At 34.7% G+C, this 24,018-nt stretch overlaps 1 protein-coding gene across 2 annotated transcripts in view; it reads right to left on the bottom strand.

Moving 5' to 3' along the window:
• Positions 1-22,186, bottom strand: part of LOC106081250 (high mobility group protein Z) — a 42,046-nt gene extending 19,860 nt beyond the window's left edge. Inside the window, exon 1 of one of the 2 annotated variants that reach the window (XM_013243087.2) lies at positions 21,910-22,186. The gene's annotated coding sequence lies outside the window, so the exon portion shown is untranslated. Of the gene's footprint in view, positions 1-8,046; positions 8,469-21,909 lie in introns of those variants that run through there. The other variant, XM_013243088.2, reaches the window with a different exon arrangement.
• Positions 22,187-24,018: the final 1,832 nt, after the last annotated feature.

Raw genomic sequence — 24,018 nt, forward strand, 5'->3', positions numbered from 1 at the left:
TTACATTCGAGTATGAACTCGGACTACAGCTTAAGATAGCTCCCATAGAGCATATTTTGCTTTAGATTGCTCTTTAACTAGGAATAATATACGTCTTTCAAACATGCTCCCCATAGATCCACATTTCGACAATAGGACTGACATTAAGAAAATACTTTAGAAATGGTTTTTGCTAATTTCGATAGGATTTGTTAGGACTCCTCTTTTGAGAAAAGTTTTTACATGGCATAGTACCTCACAAATGTTGTCAGCTTTAGGAGGGGAAAACCACCGCTGAAAATTTTTTTTCTGATGGTCTCGCCAGGGTTCGAACTTCGGCGTTCAGCGTATTTATGTAATGAAAAATTTTTATATCTCGCAAAAATGCCAAATGACTCGAGGGGATACCATAGTACTTTCGATACTTAAAAGGTATCAAAAAAGTACCAAAGTATCCAAATTATCATCCCTGGTTAGTATTGCTTCAGTAGGAATCTCTCATGGTTCATTCGAAGTCTTTCTGAAGATTTTGTCAAAATATTGTTGAATAAAAATAAAATTAACCACCAAAGAAGGGGTATACCTAATTTCGCCATTCGTCAGTAACTTTACTTCGTTTATATGTAGGTCTTGATTTATACTTTTAGTATTGTATGTTATATGGTTTTCAAGTGAGCATGCTTTTACCGGTCTCTTTATTTGTTGACTTAACACTCTCGCAATGATTAAGTTTTGGCATTATCACTTATTGTTGCGGTTGTTGTGTTGTGTGTTATTGTAAGACTCGTGAGTGAACCGATAGGAAAACAAAGAACAGATTGTGCGCCGGCAGCCATTGCCCGAGGCATTTTTAGCTGATATACAGGGCTGCCAGATTAGTTTGGTGAATATTCAACACTTAAAGAAAAAATTGGGATTTTTGGCACTACAAATTAATAATTTGGCTAAAAAATATTAAATTTTGTTTTAGCAATGTAATGCATAGTTTTACTTAAAAAAGACAAAAACTATCTAATTTTGGCGGAAATTGACTTAAACTGGGAAAACTTTTTTTCAGCTCAGGAAGTTCAATCGCTAGTAAAATCAGTTTGTGTAGCAAGTTAATCAAGTTATAACCCAATCATACAAATTTTTCGAAATCAGGTAAAAAAACGCTATTTATGTGATCAAGAAGTTCAAGCGGGAGCTCTGCCTTTGGAACAGCTTTATCTAAATATGGACCGTTTAAGACCTATTTGGGTTTCAAGGGTCTATTACCACCCTAGGTACTAAATTTGTTTAGAATCGGGTGTATATCAAATAAACTAAATTTCGAATATGGAGATCCATAGAGATAAATGACAGCCATATACATACATGTATCCCTGCCGATCCATTGCTTCCGATTTGGAGTGTAATTGTACAAGGGGTTCCATACAAAAAACTTTAAAAAATTGCAGCTAAACCTGGTATCAATTAATACTAGGTAAGAGTGGTAGTCCTTTACAGACTCACTTAGTTCACTGTGATACCACAGTAGCAACAGACCTGATCTGGTAATGCAAGCACGCTACCAACTCGGCTACCAGGGCGCCCAATGCAATTAATACTAAATGAGCTTGAGATTTTTAATCAAGAGATCGGTCTTTACCGCAACTAAACGTAGTCCGATTTTGACTGTATTTAACATTCGTGTTGAGGGGTTGTGCTTAAATGTTTGTACCAAATTGGAGCGATATCAGATAAAATATCACTTTTCTGAACTTAAAAAGTTATTAAGAAAATAGGATAACATGGGGGTCTAATAAAGATATATCCCATTTTTGAACTAAACCTGTCTATGGCATAACATTTGTGACAAGTTTCAGCTCAGTATTTTAATTTTTAAAGGCTATAGCCCAGTTATAACAGGCAGACGGACGCTAAGTTGTCTTAGAATTTAACGACACTCACGAATTTATATATATTGTAAGGTTGGAAATGGTTATTACGATGTAGTGCAAACGGAGTGATAAAATGAATATATCCCCAACATTCAGTTGAGTATAGAAATTAAAAAGAAAAATCAATTTTGTAAATTTTTTAAAAATTTATACTTTAAGGGTATAAATCGGAATATCGGCACTGCAATTTATGAAGCTAAAAATCGGCAAATCTGGCAGCCCTGCTGATATAGTATAATGTGTAAACGAGTGTGTGCAAACGAACAAGCGGTGTATATATCTATCTCTACGATACAACAAAAATAAACAGAAAACCTGACAACGGACGGTTGATGACAACAGCACAATGCTGTTGTCGGCAGTGTCCCATTGCTATTTTAGATCGTTGTGTTGGCTTGTCGACATTAATAAACACTAACAACAGCGGTTATTCGTTTGTTGGCGCAAATTTAATTCACGCTATATATGATATCTGGCGAAGTATTTCATTTGTTTTCATATTTTCAATGCTTGGAATTGTCAATGGGAGAATGTAAAAGTGATTTAAGACATTTATGTACCTACTAAATAAAAAAGTGAAAATAAAAAATTTTTCATTATTTTTTATGTTATACCAAAAAAAAAAACACAAAATTTTTTGTTTAAACTCCGTTTACGCTGCTCTTTAAATCCAGATTTAATGGCTCAATCATGTGTTTTCCTTTTAAAATCAGCTGACGAGAGCTCTAAATCCGGATTTAATGAGCAGTGTCAACGGGGTTTTATAAAGATATTTAAATAAAACAATTATGTGATCATTAAGTTTTTTGCAGTGTTTAAAACAAATAATTGTGAAAAATGTGGAGTTTTCGCTATAAGGTTGGTACTATGATCGCTTTTTACGAAACTTCGTGGTTACTTTTTTAAATAAAAGATTTTAAATAAAAAAAAACTTGCAGGTTTCATGTATTACCAGCTTTTAAACACGAACTAAGTACTTATTATTGGCTAATACTTTGCTCGGCTTTCAAGGTTTCAAAACCCTTTTTTCGCGATTAATTTTTTGAAACAACGAAAATAACAACTTTATTAAATTTTTGCCATAAGTAATGAGGAAATGTTCTACTGAACGAAATCAGCAAGTTTTTTTACTTTACAATCTATCATCTCAAAAAAGTAATCGGCGAAAAATATCGCGAACAACGAATATAGTACCAGCCTTGTTATGTTAAAAATGTCGGTTTTCTTCAATACCTAATAATAAGTTATACGTTTTGTTTTCCAGCTGCACCAAATTGTGATTTATTGGGTGTGCATTATCTCTTGCCAAGATGTAATGGAAAGCATCTTAAGTTCTTTTTATAATCTTTATTGTAGTGACACTAGATGTCGTAACTTTAGACTAAACAGTAGCCGTCAGTGATGCCAACTATTTACCAACAAAAAGCGTAATAAAAATTGTAAGAAGGGTACGAAAGAGTAAAAGTGCACTAATTTTGTTTTTAGAAAATTTTTGCCCATGAACATTCCACTATGGAACAAGGACAAACTTTTCACATATCAATGAGTGCAGTCCGATTAAGTTTTAAGCTCAATGATAAGGGACCTCCTTTTTATAGCCGAGTCCGAATGGTGCCGCAGCGCAACACCTCTTTGGAGAGAAGTTTTACATGGCATAGTACCTCACAAATGTTGCCAGCATTAGGAGGGGAAAATTACCGCTGAAAATTTTTTCTGATGGTCTCGCCAGGATTTGAACCTAGGCGTTCAGAGTCATAGATGGATATGCTAACCTCTGCGCTACGGTGACTATTGTAGCTTAGCGTTTGGATTATTCTTGGAATAAGTTAAAAAACCAAGAAAATCACGACGAGTAAACGAATTAACAAAAGATAATGGTAACCTAAGAAGCACCAAATCTAGTGCGAAAAGCACTAAGTTGGCATCACTGGTATCCGTGCCAGCAATGACAGAGTACAAATATAACAAAATTTCCCGAATAAGGTAGATCAATACAGGGAAGATTAGTTGTGTGCCCAGCTGTTTTCAATGCTTTTAATTTGTTTTATTTTGTCCTAATATACAAAGCGAAAACATAAAAACGGTATTATGTTTGCAAAATACTACCGTCAAATATTATACGTCGAAGGCTTGATAACACAGCTGTGATTTTTTCTAAAATCTTAAAAAAAAATTCTATTTGATCTGATATTCCACACATAAGCAACATACATAAGTGTTATAATGATGCAAATACAAATATAGAGCACATTTAAAGAAGATAAGATGTAAAACAACGTTTATTTCTATAATCACTTTGACATTTCAATTTACGGTATTTGCCACTCAAGGTAGTTTCGTTGGGGGTAGATTTTTGTTGTTGTGCTAATGATGATACCATTTTGTTATATTATGGCGAGCAAAGATATTTATTGTCGACAACTGAATGTACCCTTTATTGATGTACCTTGATCGCTTGAAAAACTCAGAATCCTAATTCCCAAGGGCAGCAAACAGGATTCACTGAAAAAGGTTAAGCCAAGCGATCAGCCCACATACAAGCGTTGGTTTCGTCATATGAAGTCAATTTAGTTTTTTTTATAGATGATGATATACTCCTCTATGCTTATAACACATTCTAAAAAGGAAACCGTTATGCTTTACAGCTTTCGAAGTTGCCGTGGACACACATGCTACAGTGAGAATTCATTGGCGGAGTTGGATTTGCGATATGTGTTGGTTGATTATCTAGTTGAACATGATTTTCTAGCAATGTCGAGAATAAAAACCTACTTCAAAAAGGCTCAGCATGTATATTGGAATGAACAATTTATAGCTATAGAAAAAAAACTTCTATAGAATTTCTGTAGAAATAAAATTTTGACATAATTTTCTATAGAAATAAAATGTTGGCAACATTTTCTATAGAAATATAGGCAATTTGATACTCAAATTAAAGGAAATTGTCATTACGTTTAGAATACAAATTTGGCAAAAAAAAAACATAAAAGTCAATGCCGACGCCGCAAGGCCTAGACAATTTTGAACCCCTTTTGAAAAATTTACCAGCTATTGCTGAGTGGAGGTGATAGTCAGATTTTAATCCCCTTTAGAACTTTTATTATCGTGAGTACCTTTTAATATCACGGAACTGCCCACCTCTCACTGGTTGGTATTGACATTTTCCTAATTTGAATCCTCCAAACCATCTGCTTCGGACTCTGAACCCGATTCTTGCTCAACTGGTGGGGGAGGGTTTTAAATATTTTTTCGAAAGCAGCGCTAAAATTATTTTCCAAAAATATCGCGCGTTTTTTTTTCTCCACTATAGGGTGGGGGTATACTAATTTTGTCATTCCGTTTGTAACACCTCGAAATATGCGTCTAAGACCCCATAAAGTATATATATATTCTTGATCGTCAGCCATGTCCGTCCGTCTGTCGAAAGCACGCTAACATTCGAAGGAGTAAAGCTAGCCCCTTGTAATTTTGCACAAATACTACAAATAGGTCGGTTGCGATAGACAATGGACCAAATGGGTCTATGTTTTGATATAGCTGCCATGTAAACCGATCTTTTGCGCAATTCTTATCCGGTTTGGTGGAAATTTTGCACGCGGTGTTTTGTTTCCGACAATTGTGCAAAGTATGGTCTAAATCGATTGATAATCTGATATAGGTGCCATATAAACTGATCTTGGTTCTCGACTTCTAGAGGGCGCAGTTCTTATCCGAATTGGTGGAAATCTTGCACGTGGTGTTTTTGTATCACTTTCAACAACTGTGCTAAGTATGGTTCAAATCGGTTCATAACCTAATATAGCCTCCATATAACCGATCTCCCGATTTGACTTCTTGAGTCCTTACAAGCAGCAATTTTTGACTTAAATTTTGCATGCGGTGTTCTGTTATGACTTTCAACAACCGTGTCAAATACAGTCTAAATCAGTCTATAACCTGATACAGCTCCCATATAAACCGGACTCTCGATCATTCTTGTTCGGTTCCTAGAAGGTTAGGTTACTTGCGAAAACATAAAGTGGATGAACATAATTAAGCCAATTACAAAAGTCATCAAATAGGAGAAAACGTAAACAAAGAATGAATGGGAAAAAGAGAACAATTTGACAACTTCAATGCCCAGTACTGCCAAAAATTAAAAAAAATGTTGTCGGCTGATCGCTTGGCTTAACCTTATTCAGTGAATCCTGCTAGAAGCTTTAATTTTTTCTGGTTTGACAGAAGTTTGGTATGTAGTATAAAATTATGCCCTTCAATTAAAGTTATTTTGTATTTCCAATATTCGGCCCGGCCGAACTTAGAACGATTTTTCTTGTTTAAATTGAATTCGTGCTCTGCAAAAAGTTCCTTTAATTTAAGTGCAATATTGTCTATATTCGGTGTCATTTCTCATGTTTAAGGCAAAATAGGGCTCTAATTTCCTAAACTCCCCCCTTTCATATACGGGACATGTACTTTTTTCAACTTTTGTTCATATTCGTATTCTAGGCAAAATTTCCTTTAATTTGAGTACCATATTGCCTATACTCACCGTAGCGCAGAGGTTTGCATGTCCGCCTATGACGCTGAACGCCTGGGTTCGTATCCCGGCGAGACCATCAGAAAAAAAATGTCAGCGGTGGTTTTCCCCTTCTAATGCTGGCAACATTTTTGAGGTACTCTGCCATGTAAAACTTCTCAACAAAGAGGTGTCGCACTGCGACACGCCGTTCGGACTCGGCAATAAAGAGGTGGCGCATTATCATTGAGCTTAAATTTGAATCGGACTGCACTCATTGATATATGAGAAGTTTGCCCCTGTTCCTTAGTGGAATGTTCATGGGCAAAATTTGCATTTAATTGCCTATATTCGGCGTCATTTCGCTTGATGAGGGGAAAGGCCCGTTGGGGGCCACCTAAGCCCGAACCCCAAAAACGGACTTTATATTAATCTTCCTAGGGTCATTTTAGCGTGGTACGCGAAAAAATAGATTTTTTTGCGATTTGACCCGTAAGCTGCACTTTAGCCTAAATATGTATGTTATCTTTCATAAAAAACACCCTACCTATGTATATTTCGTCTGGTTATTTTTTTATATATATGAGATGGACTGCTTAGTACACATAAAACTGATTTAGCTCGTTTTTGCTTAGAAATATGTTTTAAAAATATGTTCGGCAAAATTTTCTGTAGAAATAAAATATTGACAAAAATTTCTATTTAGAAAGATAAAATGACAGTTTTCTAAAGAAATAAATTTTAGCAAACTTTTCTAAAGGAAATAAATTTTGACAAAGTTTTCTAATGAAATAAAATTTTTACAAAATTTTCTATAGAAAAAATGTAGTAAGCTATAAAATCAAAATTCTTTATAAAGTTTTTTTTTTTCAGAAAATTGTAGAAATAAAAAAAATATTAATTTAAGAGTACAGTCTGAGATAACGGTTGCTATTGATCTATCTCTCAATGTGGCTAGTAATCAAATCAAACTTTTGCCACAAATGTGGATTATAACGACATCAATTTACATTAAGAAAATATAAGCTTCCAATTTTTTTTTAATTCTTTTTTGCCATTATTTATCAATTTTTTACATAATATTTTGATAAAATATATATTTTATGTATCTATTCATATTAAGTTAATAAAGAAGGGTAAAAAATGTTCGGCTTTATTCATGTTTATTTTAACATGCACTCAATTGAGAAGTTACCACAAATTAACCCACACACACACACACACGACTCTACTAGAAAAGAAACGAGAAACGGAAATCGAAGGTTTCACGACACGAAGTGTTCAAATTAAACGAATGCTATAGTGTTGGTGTCTTACTGCATGAGCGAGTGCCTCAGTGTGTGAACCAAAGCCGAGCAAATATTTAGCGCCATAATTTGAAAATTTGAAATATTCTGCGAATTTTTCTATTTCATTTAGATAATACTTTTTTGAGGCTGGGAAAAAAGGAAATAGTTTTAACCCAAGAAGAAAATAATTTGGAGAGTAGTAGGAGAATAGCTGACTGTTCTATTGTATTTAATTTATAAAATTATAAAAAATTCATGGATACAAAAATATAAATTATTGTATTTGTATAGGTATGTTTATATTCTTAGAAATAAACATTTTTCTATGTAAAAAACAAAAACAATTATTGCGACTTACAGTTTTTTTTTGCCTTGATAGACCTTTTTCTTCGACTAATTTATTGAAATTTTAAATTTGATATGGTATGACGATTGACTGAGGGGGGCTTCTTAAGCTTTTCGTACTTCCTCTATGCTATGGTTGTTGCTGTTGGGCCTCGAGAAGAATTGTATGAGTCTTTTAAACAACCGTGGTAGTTGTCGTCGCCACTCACTATACACTTTGCACCCAGAAAATTTTTGCAAATAACAAAATAGATTTATACCACACACAAAACACAATCGCGCACACACAATCCAAAGACCGAAGAAGAACAGATATTCAACTATACAGCACCAGCAGTGTAGAAGCAATAGTACTGTAGTACTCTGAAGAAGAAATTTTCAACTGAACTGAACTCAACGGGCAGCTATGAGAAACGCTGATACTACTACTACTGCTGCCTGCCTTTGGCTTGTCTGCCTGCCTGCCTGCTTGTACGTTGTACTTGTATGAGGCAAAGCAAAGCAAAGCAAACGCCAGCCACAGCCAGTAGTCGACGAACGAACAACATTTTTATGCGACGAGGGAAAGAAAGAATGAATATGAAATACATACCCTGCCTGTGATTATAACACAGCAGAAGAGCTACCATTTCAAACAGACGAACGAGCAAACGAATGTATGTTGGTCTATCTGTGTATCTGTCCTATAAGGGGGAAAATGTGATGTTGTTGATGATGACGATGTCGACAATGATGGCAATGGTGATGATGTTGTTGCTGCTGCTGTTGTTGTTGTTGATGAAAAGGAAGGGATTTAGCTTTGAGGGTTTATGTTGAAGGTAGAAGGCGGCAGCAACTACGTTAAGTCGATTGACTCATGGTAGAGTACAAAACACTGGCTGTAAACCAGCAGCAGTATTTTACTGCTCTACTACTACAGCCAATGCCTCACACACAGCCCCGCCACTCATTATTGCACTCTCCTCTCTTGCCCACCATCAATAAGCAGCCAACGAACGAACGAACGACTCAACAACCAAACAAACCAACCAACTGAACGAAAATTATTTCTATGTAATGCAGCAGCAGCACACTCTTGGTTATGTTTGCCTTGCATGTAGCTATATGTAAGTACGTTGTTGATGATATTTTCGATATACTGACTGTTTGGCCGCCGCTCGCCGGTTTGTGTGTGAATGGCTGTTTGGCTGGCTGTACTAACAGCGCTGTGTGAGAGTACCACTGTACAATAGCCATCAGAATAGTACAAATTGTGCGTAGACAAATGAAATATTTGTGAGGGATTCATGCCTTTTTTTATGAATAGACAATCTATGATTTTTATAATAAATTAAGTAAAGAAAAATTATTATTTTGACAAATTTAGTTTAATTTTTCCATAGAAAATATATTTTTTCAAGAAAATTTTAAATTTTTTATTATTTTTTTTTTTTTTCAAAAAATATATATAATTTTTATAGAAAATTTTATCAATAATTTATTTCTGAAACTTGGTGTATAGTATCGACTATAGGTAATGAAAAAACTAATTTTTTGCCTGTTTTTTTTTTTTATTTCCAATATTTCGGTCGACATCGTCAAACCATTTTCGAGGATTTTAAAATATGGAGTTGCGTTTTACGTGATGCTGTTGTATTCACCGTCTGCTGTCAATCGGTGAATACAACAGCATCACGTAAAACGCAACTGCATATTTTAAAATCCTTGAAAATGGTTTGACGACGTCGACCGATATATTAGAAATATAAATAATAAAAAAAAACAGCAAAAAACTTTGTTTTTTCCCATTACCTATAGCCGATACCATACACCAAGCTCCATAAATATAAGCACGCCGAATCTTTGGAACCCACCATCAAGAATTCTAATAAAAATTTAAACAAACTAAATTCAGTTAAAGGGCTTATTTTATTCTACATACCAAGCTCTGTCAAACCAGGAAAAATTAAAGCTTCTAGGAACCGAATAAGGATAATCGAGAGACCGATTTATGTAGGAGCTATATCAGGTTATAAGCTGATTTGTATCGTACTTTGCACAAATGTTGGAAGTCATAACAGAACACCACATGCAAAATTTCAGTCAAATCGGACAAAAATTGCGGCTAGTAAGGGCTCAAGAAGTCAAATCAGGAGATTGGTTTACATGGGAGCTATATCAGGTTATAGATCGATTTGAACCGTACTTGCCACAGTTTTTGGAAGTCATAACAAAACACCATGTGCAAAGTTTCAGTTCAATCGGAAAAAAATTGCGGCTTCCAGGGACTTAAGAATTCAAAGCGCGAGATCGATTTATATGGGACCTACATCCAAATCTGAACCGATATGGCCCATTTGCAATTCCCAACAACGTAGATTAATATCAAGTATCTGTGCAAAATTTTAAGAGGCTAGCTTTACGCTTTCGACCGCTATTGTGATTTCGACAGACGGACGGACGGACATGCCCAAAATGGCGAGACGATCAAGAATATATATACTTTATGGGGTCCTAGATCAATATTTCGAGGTGTTACAAATGGAATTACTAGATTAGTATACCCTAATCCTATGGTGGTGGGTAACAAAATGATGCCGACAATGGTTTCAAGCGTTGCCATTAAAATTTCTTTTCACCATTTTACTCACTATAAACGCCTATTTGGGAGTTTGACAGCATTCCCACTGCAAAGCTATACAGAATACTCATCTTAAAGTGGAGAACGCATCTAAAACAAAATTTTCTGTTGCAGCCAAGACATTTATGTCTACACTGGAAAACAGATTGTAGACTAAAAGATGACGAAAAACATCAATTTACCATTTTGGCAGATTTTTAATAATTTTTGGCTAATATACTGCATATGTACTGAAATTAACCGTTTTTATTTGCAAATAACTTTATTTTATGTTGCATAGAGCTGTCACAACATTCATTTTCATTCGCAATTGCAAGAATAAATTCTCCAATGCCTGTGTTATGTCACCCTGTTACGCAAAGAAAATTTCATTTGAGCTGCGTATCTGCAAACGAAATTTTTGGTAACGAAAATTTCGCTTAGCATGTATGTCAATGCATTTTTTATGGTACCGAAAAGCTGGGTATGCACCTTTTGCGAAATTCTCGGTTGCCACTTAAAAATAGTTGTGTATAATACAAGATAGCGAGATACATCGATTTATAATTTTGGCCCAATTTTAATCATTTTTGGCTAATAAAGTACATACATACTTAATTCATACCAAATAAGGTTGGTAAGAATTAAGCTCTCTAGAAGCTCAAGAAGCCATATCGGAGATCGGTTTATATGGCAGCTTTATCAAAACATGAACCGATTTTGCCCATTTACAATCCCAACCGACCTACACTAATAAGAAGTATTTGTTTGCACAATTTCATGCACCTACACAGAAAAAAAAAACACGAAAATTTTTTTAATTAAAAATTTAATTTAAAATAAAAATGATTTCAAATAATTAAAAATGATTTTTTAAATTAATTGAAAGTAAAAATGTTTTCAATTAAAACATTAATTCAATCAAACATTTTTTAATTGAATTCGGATTTTTTTCAATCACAATCGTGAATGTTTTTCTGTTGGGTTTACTTCCGCAATGTATGTAATTCATAAAGTTACTATAAAAAATATATTAATTACTATTGGTCTACATCTATAGCTAGACCAAAATCCGCCTTGCTACTCTTTCTTTTAAAACAATATTTTCCGCTACATTTTTGGAACTCCTCGGGGGGTTTCTTTATAGGAGTGATCATGGACCCAAACATAAATCCCATGTTCGTGTTCCAAGAGTTATACATATATGAACCATATTGCATCGAAATCCAGAGTGCACGCTTTCCGTACCCTCGATCCAATTAAAAAATAATTGGATATTTCGAAAATTTCAATAATTTTTTTAGTAGATCAAAAGTCAACATTTTCTTTTCATATACAAAATTTTTACTTGTAACTTAATTTGGGTAGAAATTGTTTTCATAATGTAAATTTCATGGAAATTGTTTTAAATTTTATTTTTCAAGCAAATTTTCTAATTCTTTTTTTTTAATACATAATTTTTAACAATTTTATTTGTTTTGATAATTTTATCAAAATTTTATTTTTGTAGGTTTTTTCAAAATTTAATTTATATACAAAATTTTCCAGTTTTATATTGGGTTGCCCAAAAAGTAATTGCGGATTTTTCATATAGTCGGCGTTGACAAATTTTTTCACAGCTTATGACTCTGTAATTGTATTCTTTCTTCTGTCAGTTATCAGCTGTTACTTTTAGCTTGCTTTAGAAAAAAAGTGTAAAAAAGTATATTTGATTAAAGTTCATTCTAAGTTTTATTAAAAATGCATTTACTTTCTTTTAAAAAATCCGCAACTTTTTGGGCAACCCAATAGTTACAGATTTTTTTCAAATAGATTTTTTTTCTTCAAAATTTAAAGAAAATTTTTCAAATTCTATTTTCATGGCTTATTTTGTTTAAATTTTATTTTCGTACAAGATTTTGTTAAAACTTAATTAGGGTAGATAATTCTGCCAGTTTTATTTTCACAGATTTCACAGAAATTTATTTTCAAAGTTAATTTTTTTAATTTTAATTTTTAAAGAAAATTTTGTCAAAATTTATTTTTTATACAAAAACAAAACTTGTTTCAATAAAATAGGTATCTTGCACAAATTTTGTCTAGTAATCAATTCTATAATTCTAAATTAGATCTATTTTTCTGAAAAAAGATTTCTTGCTGGTACAAAATTTGAAATTTACTTTTGCATCTCTGTTCGGCAATAAGGCAAAATTGTAAGTCAGTCACCAAAGCACTCTTCAATATACAAGGGAATATTATTGGTGCTGCTATGATGAGATGTGTGAAAGAGGAGGTTGTGGATAAGAGAGGGGTTTATGGCATAAACGAGGGGCAAAGAGTGCTGTGAGAACGAACAGAGGAACATTAACAACATGCACACGACAACGACAACAACATAGTAGTACATATTCATATGTATAGGCAGGCCACTGCCTGTATAACAAACAACAAGCGTAGTTACGTATGTACCAGTAAAAGTCGGGCGGCAGGCAGGCAGGCATGCAAACGGCAGCAGATATCTCAACGGTTGACGTTGTTGAAGTTCCTATCTCTGGTGGCTCTGTTTTGTACGGCGCGCCAAGCTCTCAACGCACACAAACTCACTCACATCTACCCCACTCGTAAAATGAACGAATAAACGAACCAGCCACAGCCAGCCAACAAGCAGTACAGCAAATATGCCAACAGTATTTTCCCATAAAGGGACACTTCAAGATTATTTAAAAATGTTGAAAAATTGAATTTTCAAAGCAAAATTTTACAAAAATGCCCTATATTCTCTTTAATTTCAAAGCAATTGATAGATTTGCATTAAAATATCCCCGAAAAATGTTGGGTTTCATGAAAATACCGCTATCCCTATGCGGGGGCAAGACTGTAGCTGTTATGTATACAAACTCGTCGTCAACAAGAGTGCTCATTTCTCATACATTTGTACTAGAGAGTACAGTGGAAATAATGAAAAATGTCCACTATGACCAAAACATGTAAATAATGGGCATTTTTGGGGGAAAATCAATAAAATTTATTAATTACACAACATATTAACGGAATTTGGGGATATTTAAAACAAATTTCTTGAAATTGCTGAATTTTCGCCATGATTTCAAGGTGTATCTATTTGGGTGACCATTATTGTTAATTACTTGGTGTGGCGTATACCATCTCAACTGTAACTTATTCAACAAATGTTGAATTTTGTATGAGAAAATGGCTTTATACAGTCAAGGGTCGGTGAAAATGTACACGCTGTGGAATAAAATTGATATTTAATGGGGAATTTAAGGATTTCTTGAAGATTTTTTTTACGTATGGGTATTAAGTGGGAGTTTTGTTTGATAAGGATATAAAAAATAACTTTTAATTAAATTTGGTTAAGTTTTTATCTAAATCTATGAAAAAAATGGAACAAGAATGTGTTTTCTAGAAACAGGGCTTGAAAAACGTAAAAAAAACAACTAAATGTACTGTAAAAATGAAGAAAAGTTTCTATAAAATTGCCTGAGAATGAAATTTAATTATTTAAATTCTATAACCAAAGGCTTTTATTAATATTTTGCCAACACTGTAGCTGTTATAGGCAAACGAGAGCATTTGTATGGCACACTTGAAAACAACAAAATTATTTTTTCCACTGAAAACAGTCTTGGTGAACAAGAATAGGAACAGATACTTGTATAAAAGGCAGGGGAACCTATAGAACCGAGACGTGGAGGGGAGGTTTAAGAACAAACAACAACAACAATCATTGCAGCAATCATTTAGCCACTTTGCGTAAACAAACGTTATTGTTAGTTTGGTTTGCATGACATTCGCCACCACTGTAGCTGTAGTACAAAGAGAAGAGCATTTGTATGGCCTGGTTTCGTTAAGCAAACCAACGATTAATACTAAAAACAGTGATGGCCAACAAGAATGAGTACAGTTAGACAATAAGCAGTAAACGAATGATATTTTCACCGAGCTCTATATTACAGATAAATTTCCTTTCAATAAAACTATTGATAAGACAAGCCAATAACTATCTAAATAAAAAATGGACAATTATATGTTTGAAAATGTTAAATCCAAAAGGTTTTCTCTATCCCCATATTTGCTTATACTGTACAGCTGGTATAGTCAGCCAGCCAGCCTACTTAAGTATCTCTGAGGTCGTCGTCGATTGCTTTGTGTGTGGGGAAGGCAAAGAAAATAATAAAAATGTATGAACACCAAAGCGAACCGAAATGTGTATAAAACTAAGCAAGTCAACAACACCACCACAGCACAGCACTGAACAGCAAGCAAATAAAAAATGTGAATGTAACGTCAAAAGTGGTGGCGTACCTTATGAACTGGCTGACTGACTTGGGTGATTTCTTCATACAGAAGAGATTGAAAATTATAAGACGGCTGCTATGACAATTTAGAGGAAACATCAAATAAATAGTTGGAAGAAATAAAAAGTTTAAGTTTTCTAAGATTTTATCAAAAATGTAAAAAAAAACAAGTTATAGTCCGATTCGGGCCATAAATGAATGCTGAACATTGTAGAAGTCATTGTGTAATATTTCAGTTCATCAGTCGGATAAAAATTGCGCCTTGTAGGGGCTCAAGAAGCAAAATCGGGAGATAGGTTTATATGGGAGCTGCACCAAGCTATAGATCGATTCAGACCATATTAGACACGTATATTGAAGGTCATGAGAGCAGCCGTTGTACAAAATTTCAGCCAAGTCGGATGAGAATTGCTCGCTCTATTGGCTCAAGAAGTCAAGATCCAAGATCGGTTTATATGACAGCTATACCAGGTTATGAACCGATTTGAATCATACTATGCACAATTGTTGGAAGTGATACCAAAACATTACGTGCAAAACTTCAGTTAAATCGGACGAGAATTGCGCCCTCTAGAGGCTCAAGAAGTCAAGGCCCAAGATCGGTTTATATGGCAGCTATATCAAAACATGGACCGATTTGAACCGTACTTAGCGCAGTTGTTGAAAGTAATATCAAAACACCACGCGCAAAATTTCAGTCAAATCAGACGAGAATTGCGCCCTATAGAGCTGCAAGAAGTCAAGACCCAAGATCGGTTTTTATGGCAGCTATATCAAAACATGGTCCGATTTGGCCTATTTACAATACCAACCACCTACACTAATAATAAGTATTTGTGCAAAATTTCAAGCGGCTAGCTTTACTTCTTCGAAAGTATGCGTGCTTTCCACAGACAGACGGATGGATATGGCTAGATCGACTTAAAATGACATGACGATCTAGAATATATATACGTTATGGGGTCTCAGACGCATATTTCGAGGTGTTACAAAAAGAATGACGAAATTAGTATACTGCCATCCTATGGTGGAGGATATAAAAATTAAAAGCGTATTCAATTTGCCTGAACCAAATTTTATATACCCTCCACCATTCTTTTTAACTTTGTGTTACAGGGTGGCATTGAAAATTTAGCTTGAGCTTGAAACTAAAAAAGGATAATGAGAGGTCATAACAACATATTTTTTATATGCTTGCACACATAGCACACATCGCCATACATGGGAGCTATATCCGGGTTTGACCTATTCGGACCATACTAGGTACATCTGTTGGACGTCATAAGCATAGTCATCGTGCTAAATATCAGCTAAAACGGATAAATATTGCGCCCTCTAGAAGCTAAAGAAGTAAAGCTGGCAAACTTGATAATCGCAACATTCGATAATTTTAATAATAAATATCGATAATACCGATACTATCGTTATTTTCCCATTTCCTTTATTTCAAACGAAAATGAGATCATTAACGCACAGACCAAATAAAACCAAGAATAAAATCGGTTGGAAATCACGAGAGAAATCATTATTCAAAATGTTAGCGCAATGTATCTTAAAGGATACATTTAGTGTCGCATCGCTAATTTTTGTTTATTTTTGCAAAACATTTAACTTTTCCGATAGTATCCATCGGAAAAATAGCAATCGATATTTAGTGAAAAAATTTTATATCGATAGTGCCATCGATATTTTGCCAGCTCGGATAAGAATTCCGCCTTCTAGAGGCTCAAGAAATCAAGACCCAAGATCGGTTTATATATCAGCTATATCAAAACATGGACCGATTTGGCCTATTTACAATCCCTATACAAATCTGAGCCCATTTGCAATTCCTAACGATCTACATCAATAAGAATAATTTGTGCAGAATTTCAATCGAACCTCTTCATTCGTTGAGCTATACCATGATTTCGTCAGGTCAGACGAAAGGATGGGCATGGCTAGATCGACTAAAAATGTCGAGACGATCAAGAATATATATATACTTGGCTGACTTCCAAAATGTATTAATGCAAAATTTGGATACCGTTCTCCATGCGGTGTTTAAATTTCGCACGCATGCAAAGTACCGAAACAAAGCAACTGTGGGCTTTGTTTACATGCATGATCAAGGCGTATTTATCAGGTGGCCGCATCAACCCAGCTGAGAGTATTTGATATGTGAACTAATTTTTGAATTCGCCGTACAAAAATATAAACTTCATAATAAGTAATTTATAAATTGTGTTTGCTGTTATGGTTTTTAAACTTAGGGTACATAATGGTACGCGTCTAGCAACCTCATTCACTATAAGTTTCACTCATGGAACTTAGGTCTATTGTGTCGCCCCCGAAAGATTCAAAAAGCGCAGAAGAACACTGATAACATTTACGCCAATGCAATGCCAGAAAATAAAATGAAGAATAGGAGGTCTGGAGAAGCTCCCTCCAATATGCAATCGACAGCTTTAGTAGTCAAGAATGGCGAAAGAACTTTTGCATATAGACAGGAAAACTTCAGTAATGAAAGCGACAGCTCCCTCACTTCTAGGAGAGGTCCCCTGAACATACCAAGTTACCTAGTATTGTGGCAGCATACTTTATGCACTCTGAACGGCCACACACCATGAATGACCTGAAAATACGACGGATATCCAAGAGCCAAAAAGGGGTACACAATCCTTCCTTGTTGTGAATGAGCTCTAATCACAATCTTCCTATTTGAGCCATTAGTTAGCATTCACTTGGTAGCTATCTACGGCTACAATGACCTTATGAAAACTAAACCTGCCATATTGGTGGTTTTGTGGGTTGTTGTTGTAGCCACATTTTCATGTGAAGGTGGCGATCCTCGTCAGACTCCTGTAGGTGAGCAATGATTATTTGATTATTGATTATTTGAAGTTGCCGATAACATCTCTCTGGGATTGCTCGCGACTGCCGTTGCAACTAGTGCGTTTGGAGCATCCGTAACCTGTGAACGCGCTCGGTAGCTCACAGCCTAAGCTTCTCGCGACAGCAATGAACACCACACAAATCGGACTTCAATGTTCCAGCCACTTTTTTGGGTAAAGCCTCATTTTTAAATGTGTTTTCTTGACACTCAGAAATTAATAAACTTTTTTCTCTGATTGGTTGAAACAAATTTGCCGAAAATTTTAAATGTCAGGGCCAATCGAATTTTTTTCCCACTGTTTATAAATTTTGACACACCAAATTTCCAAAAAATATGTTTTGTTGTTGTAGCAATTGGCCGATGCGGCCACCTTATTTAAAACGCCTTGTTTACGATATGAAACATACGAGTGCAATAAATAGTTTATATTTTTTTAATGTGTTAAAAAATACCAAAAAAAAAAGTGATAAATATATTAAAAGTGTTACCATAACATGCCTAAATTTGTTACACGGCCATTTTTTTTCTTCGTCTTTTGTTATCCCTTGTATGTGCAAAAGCAAAAAATTGCTAAAGCATCAACAATCAAACTGATGCTGGGTTGTATTTTTGTTGCGTTAAATATACTTCACGAATATATTTTGGAATAGAATACAATGTAAACATTTAGTACCGTTGCATTTTGAAACACTATACATTGTTCGAATACAAGGCAACTAACATTTTGGAAGTCAGCCCTTCATTGGGTCACACATCAATGTTTTGTTGAACTGCTTAAGAATTCATTAGGCCTAAACCTGAGGAAGCCATAAGAGCCGCGGAAGTTCTCTTCAAAAGACAGTAAAGGTTTCGACCCTGGCGACCCTAGACACCCTCAATAGTTGAGGAGAGGGTATTGACTACTTGTGCGTCCCCGATACATTGAAGATCGTAATACATCAATACCCTCTTCTCTGTAGCTCTGAAATGCCACCTGTTTTTGAGGCTTAGGGGCAATTCTCGCTGTTCGATGGTAGTGCGTTACCCCACGATGAAAAAAAATGGCATCAGAGTTGCTTAAATGGAGAAACCATACTAAATAACCATCCTAGATCATTGCGAGTATTTCAACGAACTGGCATAAGTGAAATTACCGTTATTTGAGTAGATGAGAGGCCGTAATACTCATTAATAACTCGATGATTGAAATAAGCTGTGGTGTCGATATTCTGTGTACAGAAACATTTCGTGCTCTCTCACTCTCTCTCTCTCTACACACACAGCTAGCACATTTTATGTTTTGTTTTTAATATACTTCCTTAAAGATCTATCATACTACATGCTCTTGTCTTATGACATGTAAATTTTTATTAAGCATTGGTATTTCATTATGTGTGTAAAAATTGCCAGTTTTTATACGATTAATCATTTTTGCTATCGCACTAGTATGTTATTTATATTATAACATAACCTATTTATGTATAACATAACCTAAATACGTGAGCAAAAGCTTGTTTTTTAAACCCCGTTTCCATTGCTCATTAAATGCGGATTTAAGGCTCTAGTCAGCTGATTTTATAAAGCAAAAACAGATGATCAAGCCATTAAATCCGGATTTAAGGAGCAGTGTAAACGGGGTTTTATGGCTAAAAATTGTTAAAGGTGTGAAAACAATTTAATTTGGGGTTGCTTTCATTCAACTTTCAACAAAAACAACAGATTTCTTTATGTTTTTGTCAGAAGGAGGAATATAGCATCGCTCTAATAGAAAAAAAACAGTGCTATTTTGAAAAGTGATGTGTGTGCAACCTTAACAATAGTAAAATTTGACATGTCATAAGACAAGAACTTGTAGTGTAATGGCACTTTTAACACAGTGATATTTTGTTTTGTTATCTATCTTTAGTAATACTGAAGTTTTGTTTAATTGTGTACTTGATTTATGGGTGGTTGAAATAAGCTGTGCATCACTATATGAGTGCGCCATTCTTGACACTTTAGCATGCTCGTATGAACACAGATATAATTTGTCATATTCATAAGAGATCTATTGATATTTTAATTTGCAGCAGAATTCGAAGAAAAGAATGGCTACTACTAATGGGAAGATGATTAACATACATTCAACAGATTTCAAATGCTAAGGGTTTCGAAGGAGGAAGATGAAGATAGTCTTCATAAATAGATAAAATGACTTTATGTTATATTTTTCTTTTCAACTTTTGGCTTTGTATTTCTGAAAGGAGACTTATAACTATAGATCTTAACCCAATACTATATAGTATATATCCAAATGTTCGTTACGGATAAATATAATATTACCCTATGTTGTGTGTTTCAGCTTTGGCAAGACATTTTAGTGTATTATTGCTTGTAAAACAAAGCAATTGTCAATTAGGGTAGGTCAATTTTTATGCATGAACATATGTATACATATGTGTATTAAGAGAAGAAATAATATAATTTAAATGTTTTTATGAAAATCAAAATTCGACCGTTTTATGAGATTGTACTGGGCAAATTCTATCAATGAACTTCCAATGTTTTCCTAAATTGTGCTTAGACACAACTTTTATACCCTCCATCATAGTTATACTAATTTCGTCATTCTGTTTGCAACTCCTCGAAATATTCGTCTAAGACCCCATAAATTATATATATTCTTGATCGTCATGACATTTTAAGACGATCTAGCGATGGTCAGTCTGTCGAAAGCACGCTAACTTTACACGAAAGAGTAAAGTTAGCCGCTTAAAATTTTGCACAAATACTTCTTATTAGTGTAGGTCGGTTGGGATTGTAAATGGGCTATGTCGGTCCCCGTTTTGATATAGCGAAATTTGGCATGGGTTTTATTATGACTTCCAGAAACTGTACTGAGTATGGTTGAAATCGGTCCATAACCTGATATAGCTGTCATATAAACCTATCTGGGGTCTTGACTTCTTGAGCGTCTGGAGGGCCCAATTCCTATCCGATTCGGCTTGCATGACGTGTTTTTTTATGACTTGTAATAACTGTGCCAAATATGGTTTAAATCGATCAATAACGTGATATAGCTGCCATATAAAACCATCTGGGATTTTGATCTTTTGTTTTTTTTTAGTTTAAATTTCTATAGATATTTGTATTATTCTTTCTATTCTTAAGGTAATTTTTATAGACAAAAAAAAGGATAATTTTCCTAATAACCTCATCTTTCATAAAATTTTGCAGGTAAACCAAGTTTTAATATTTTCAAAAATTTTCGTTAAATCGTTTAAGTAAAATGCTAGGAATAAATTTCTTCGATTTAAATCAATAAAAATTAAATAAACCACATTGCTTTGAAAATAAAATTTGCCAGGAAATAAAATTTTGAGTCAAATTTTTCCATGAATAACTTTTCTTCCAAAAAAAGCTGTAAAAATCAAATGTCAACAATTATTTTTTAATGGAAATATTTTGCTCAAGTGTCCATTTCTTGGTCTACACTGTTTGGCGTTTAAAAAAAAGTGTTTTCTCTACTTAGCTCTCAAACCTATTATGTGTGTGGTGTAGTATAGTAGCAGTTTGACTGCCTGCTGTACGTTTCGTTTTTATTCAATATGGCCAAAAACACTCAATACATACTCTACTTAAGTACATAAATATGTACATACATACATATAGTTTGTATGTATGTTATAAATACGGATGTCGTTGTGATTTACTTTTGTCTCATCAAACCCGAGAAAGATTAATTAACTGTACCGTCGTCATCTGCTGCTAAGTTGGGTTCACCACCTATAGAAGAAGTTACTTTTCTGCCTCCTTCATAAAAATAATTCACTATTTTCTTAAAAAACAATAATATTTTTAATTTTCTTCTTTAAAATCACACTTAAGAAAAGGAAAAAAGCGCGCGCATTGAGAAAAACACCCAAAACACACACACGCAAACGCTCGGGAACACATTGCCTCTATCTTTTAATGGTGGTGGCGGTGAATGGCCATAAGAAATGGGACATTGTGAAATTTCGAGATTTTGCGTTTTATTCGAATGCAATTTTTATATAATAAAACGTCACGGATTTTTGTGACTTTTTGAAAATAAAATATTAGAGGTGTTGCCTGAGAGGTCATAGTGGAATGATTTTCACTTACCCCTGGACGATCCTGGTGAATTTTTAACCGGAATCGATGCACAAAAATGACAATTTTTGATTATTTTTTCACTTGGAATTTCTTGCAAAGAGCTGGTTGTTGTTTTGATTTAGTTGTTGTTGTTTTGTTAGCTGCTACTGCTGCTGTTGTTGTGTTGGAGGAGAGTTCTCTCTGAATTGTTTGGAGCACTGGTAGTTGGCTTGCTGAAGGTAGTACAACGTTTCTTAGCTGCAATAGCCCAATACTATACTCGAGCCAAGGCAAGCCGTTGAATTTTGTACTGCGAAATTCGTTTGAAGAATTTTCATTCGTTTGCTCGGCTGTTGGCTTTATTTGACTTCGCTTCGTTTGCCTTATTATTATTATGCTGTGTAAGTGTGTTAGGCCGCTCTCGCTCTCTTCAACTATAGGTGAAATACACACAGTGTATGGGACTTTCTGTGCAATATTTTGCCTTGTGAACGAAAAATCTTCTCTTTTCGTTGGGTTGCCATTGTGTTGATAATTTGTGGGGAGCAGAATTGGTGAGAGGAACAGTTGGGGTTTGGGGTTTGGGGTTTTTGTGTTTTGCTATGTGAAACATAGGAGAAGTCAGTCAGACACAGCAGTTTAGTCTTGTAATCTCTTTGCCTTCTTCTTTCATCGTCCACGGTTGTTAGTGTTTATGATGATGTGATACATTTTTAAGTCATCAACCGTCAAGTTGAAAAAAAAAAACACTCAACGATTTCGTCTGAGAGATGATAAGGCATAATGACATGACAGGAATAAGCATAAGAGGCCTGAAATTCGTTTTTATTACAGGTACCTATAATCCATGATGAATTAACAAATTTAGGTCAAATATTAAAAACTTTTGATACTGGACGATGGAATAAACATCGATGCATATAGGCATGGGCTGAGGCTTCAAGATCATCCTTGCAGCTACAGCTTGTGTCCAGAGGAGAACATTGATGTTGATCGGAGAAGTAGGGTATCTATATCTATTGTTTCCCCTGGTGTGCTCCTCAGACGACAGTCTTCTCATTCTTGTCAGAAATGTTTGGGTAAAATTTTGAGACTTGGAAACTTTCTTAAATCCCGTTTTCACTGCTCATTAAATCCGGATTTAAGGCTTTCGTCAGCTGTTTTAAAAAGGGAAAACAGATGATCGAGCCATTAAATCCGGAATTAAAGAGCAGTGTAAACGGGGTTTTAGGTTTTTTATCGATTGTCCAGCTGATCGAACCTATGCACCAGAGTAGAGCTGGCAAAATATCGATGGCAATATCGATATTTTATTTTTTGTCTGAATATCGATTGATCTTTTTCCTATCGATACTATCGGCAGGTTTACATTTTTTTTTAAAATTTAACAAAAATAAGCGATCCGACACTGAATCCGTTAAATCCGGATTTAAAGAATAGTGTAAACGGGGTTTTAGGTTTTTTTTATCGATTGTCCAGCTGATCGATCCTATGCGCCAGAGTAGAGATGGCAAAATATCGATGACAATATTGTTATTTTATTTTTTTCTGAATATCGATTGATATTTTTCCTATCGATACTATCGGCAGGATTAAATTTTTTGCAAGATTTAACAAAAATAAGCGATCCGACACTGAATGCATCCTATAGGATACCTTGTGCCTATAGAGGGCGCAATTTTCATCTGGTTGAGCTAAATTTAGTTTACGTCGGTATCCAATTATATTCTACAGACACTACTCCCTTTTCACCCTTTCGATTTCTAAATATCCTCTTCAACGCAATTTAATGCACTGCACGGTTTTTTCCTCTACAAAACAGCAGATATTGAAGAGTTGGCGAACGATCTTGTTAACACCAAGACGTGATTGAAGATTGCCCTGAGGAGTCTGATTCGCAAGCTTATACCCTAGACATACATAACAGCAATGAGCCTTGCTTATTCCTTATTATATGTTTTAAGAGCTTTCGATAGGTTAGGTCAGGTTTAACTGGCAGTCTGCCATCAGTCTCACTCAGACGTTTTCGTCCATTGTCCACAGGAACAGAAGAAGGAAGATGCCTTCTAGTTCCCACCGTTGAACCATCCAGATCGCTTTAAAAAGCCCAATATCTTGCCAATGTTAACTTAACCGCAA

Source organism: Stomoxys calcitrans, chromosome 5 (assembly GCF_963082655.1).
Source record: "Stomoxys calcitrans chromosome 5, idStoCalc2.1, whole genome shotgun sequence".
NCBI lineage: Eukaryota > Metazoa > Arthropoda > Insecta > Diptera > Muscidae > Stomoxys > Stomoxys calcitrans.